The sequence below is a fragment of the Bactrocera tryoni genome, chromosome 3, assembly GCF_016617805.1.
Source record: "Bactrocera tryoni isolate S06 chromosome 3, CSIRO_BtryS06_freeze2, whole genome shotgun sequence".
Taxonomy (NCBI): Eukaryota; Metazoa; Arthropoda; class Insecta; order Diptera; family Tephritidae; genus Bactrocera; species Bactrocera tryoni.
The window spans coordinates 31,650,064-31,653,985 of NC_052501.1; positions in this window are offsets into that span (position 1 = coordinate 31,650,064).

The window sequence follows — 3,922 nt, forward strand, 5'->3', positions numbered from 1 at the left end:
TCTAGTCTCTATTTGAGACATTTTGAGGTAATATCTCAATTTGTGACTAGTTACTATTCACTAAACAGTCTCTAGCGTTAGTCTCAAAAAATTGACTCAAACTTGAGACCTGGTAATTAGCAGGTCACAAAACCAAAAAGAACTCTTGTCTGCCATTTTGAATATACTGAATAGAGATCATCACAGATATTAATCGATTGTAGTTATTTTCTATTTTGTAAGCAACTCAAACCCGAAAAGGTTAAAACTAAATCAATTTTATATAAATTTCGTAAATATTATGAAACAAAGCCAACATATATTTTTACTTTTATTGATAATTATGTTTTTTGACTATGTTATAGAAAATTTAATATTTGTTATCGACATATTTATTTTCATTCAAGATTAAAAACATCTCTGAATAATGAATTGTAATAGATTTTGAGACTGTCACTTACAGAATAGCAAAATCGTCTTAAGTCTCAAAAGTTGTCTCTAACTCAAAATCTCAAATTTAGAGACTTGAGACAGTATCACAGTACAGAATCGCACGGTTAGGGTAAACTATAAGTAAATCATCGAGTAAATCTATGAGTACAGCAAACAACAACAATTTTCTGCTGGACTGATTTGAATCATGTGTGGCAAAAAATGTATCAGCTTTGAAAATGTGCGCATGTTACAAATTTTCGAAGTGTAAACAATGGAAATGGCATCGAATACGTACATACATACATTTGTTGTATGTATATACTCGATGGAATTTCCTTTATACCAGGGTTCTCATTTACTACTCCGTAGCAGCAAAATTTCTAAAATTATTGCTATGCTATCGCTACCGCTCTCACTTTGTCAGGAGCCACAGCGTAGCTTTAGCATAACAATGTAAAAAATTTGCGCTACTCTGCTCCGAGTTTTGTTAGGTAAAAAACTATAGCTGGAGCGGGAGCAAAAAATTAAGTTCTGCGCTATGCTCTGGCGTAGCGGTAGCAAAAAATTGGGAGCGGTAGCACAGCAGAGCAAATGAAAATTTTCATGTGCTACAGCATTTTTTAACACGAAAATGTATTTTAATTAAAAGTTCAAATGTAACAAGTAATTTTAACGCTCGATCCGTCGCGCTCGCCGTCTCGTCTATTACTCGTCGTCCAATCAGTGAGATGATGCAACAGCTCGCTGAGTCAGATCGCTTATGATAGAGTTGCCATCCCACATCTCGGCCATCCTGCTAGGCATTCGACTCGAATGTGCCACTGACTATATCATTCTCCGGCCAAGGCTTCATATACTCTGCACATGTTGTCGTGCTTTTGGCTCTTTCGCCGTCACCGACAACACCGTACGTGTTGTTTGCTTTTGTTTTTACCACGCTATGTGGACCCAAAAACTTTGGTTTAAGCTTTCACCCTCCACCGAACTGCGTACGTTTAATAGCCACAAGATCGCCATCTTTGTAGCGGGTTGCTGGTTTGCGACGAAGGTTATAGGATTTTCGATTTTCCTCTCGTAATTTCAGTATTTGTTGTTTCGCTTCTTTTCGCATTATTTCACGGCCGTCGTTGTAGCTCTTCACGATTTCGTCTTGAACTAGCTGCTTTACATCATGGTCGTCTTTAGTACGCATTTTAGTACCTACTAATAATTCAAACGGTGTATGACCAGTGCTTCTTGTGTACGTCGAGTTAATTGATTTTTGTACGCTATCCACATATTTGTACCACTTCGTCGGATCTTTTATGCTAAGTTTGGCTAAAACATTGCTAATTGTCGCATTGAGCCTCTACACTTGGCCATTGGCTCTGGGTAGACCTGTAGTTACTTTGCAGTGTATGATGTTTTCCGCCCCACAGTACGCTTTGAAATCTTCAGACATGAACGCCGAACCACGATCTGATACTATTTGAAATGGCTTGCCAAATACAGCACTCTGTATCTCTAACTTTGAAATTACCTCTTTAGCAGATGTCGTTTTGGTTGGGTAAATCCAACAAAATTTGGTGAAAGCGTCGATGACCGCGAATATATGTTTATATTGCTTGCTTGTGGATTCTAATGGTCCTAGAAAATCGACGTGATACGTATGTAACGGTTGCCTACAACACACTGCACGCAATTCGTAATAGTATTTCGGATCTTCACTTCCAGTTCCGGTATAAAATATTCTTTGGTTATAAGTTCTTTCGTTTTCTTGACTCCGAAGTGCCCTCTTTCGTGCGCTTGCTTGATGATGGCTCTCTGCATTTCTTGAGGTACCACCAACAATTCAACGTCGTCGATCAACTTGTACAAAACGTCCCCCTTAATGAAATAGTCGTCGTATGCAGAGTTATGCTTTAGTACTTCCCTCATCGTTTGTAGCTCTTCGTCTTGGGATTGCGCGCGATGAATTTTTGTAAGTATGCTTTCACTGTTGATACTTAGCACGGCATATCTGCTCAAAGCATCGGCATGTCTCATTTGCGAGCCTGACCTGTGCTCCACTACGTAGTCGTATTCCTGCAGAAAGAGTACCCATCTAGCCACCCTTGTGCACAGATCCCTTTTTTCCAATGTCTTTGTAAAGGCTTTGCAGTCTGTCACCAATTTAAAGTGCAAACCGAGTAAATAGACTCTAAATTTTTTTAACGCCTCGATAGCTGCCAACACCTCTAGCTCATAGCTCGAATATTTCTTCTCTGCATCTGCTGTCTTCTTGCTCATGTAATACACAGGGTGCCACTGTTTGTCTTCTGGTGATTTTTGTAGGAGTACGGCACCGTAACCATCGGCGGACGCGTCTGTGTGCACCTCTGTTTCATAACGCTGATTAAAAATATTCAAAACTGGTTTCTGGCTCAAAAGCTGCTTCACCGTCTCAAATGATTTTATTTGCTCTTCTCTCATTTCGAATTTCCTATTTTGTTTTTTTAAATCACTAAGCGGTTTAGTTATATTTACACTTATTTGGTTTGTAGTCTTTTACCAGTTCAAAAACTTTTTGTCTAGCATACGCACTAGCACCTACGTCAATATTTATTTTATCACCACTCTCTGGTTCAATTTCAATGTTAAACACAGAAAACGCCTTATTTTCATTTTCACTATTCAATTTTCTTATATTAAGTCCTGAAGGGTTAATTTTTATTTCAGCTAATAAACAAAAGTCAGCACCGATAATCATATCTACTTCCAAAAACTCAGTTGCCACCACTTGGAACAACAAATTGTAATAGTCATCGTTAATTGGCTTGTGCATGATATCGTCTTGTGCACTCACTATGTTTACACTTTTTGCGTTGTTGCTAGATTTGTTAAACACACAATCCTTCGCTATATGGCCAAATTGCTGACACTCAAAACATTTTTTACCTTTTTCTTTTTTATCGCAATTTACTGATTTTTGCCCTTTTGCACCACAGTTATAACACACAAAGTCTCGTTTAATATTTTTGTCATTTTCTTTTTGTCATTATCTTTTTTCAGCTGTTTTTTCACCGTCACTGGCTTGTTTCTTTCGCGTATACGTTCATAACATTTAATTTTTTCCTTAAATTCTTTTAAATTTTTCGCGCCGTACAAAATTGTTTTATTAATGTTCAGATCTAACATTCCGTCAAGCACGTATTGAATTAACGCGCATTCTTCGATATTGCCACGCGAAGCAATTTCCTTCATGTTAAAAAAATACTCCAGCACATTTTCTTTTTCCTTCATTGTTCCACCCACAAGCAATTTATGCAATTGTGCACTATTTGTTATCCCAAAACATAATTGCCGCTGTCTCTTCAAACTCTTCTATCCATATTTCAACTGGTATTTTTTCTGTGCCGTCAAATGTTCTCACCGAATCCTCTACGTCTCGAAAATTAATAGGAATCCGCGACATTTGTGTATTTCTCGCCGCGTCTGTATTTATATTCGCTTCACCCTCATTCGCAAAAGAGAGAAAGCAATCGTCGTT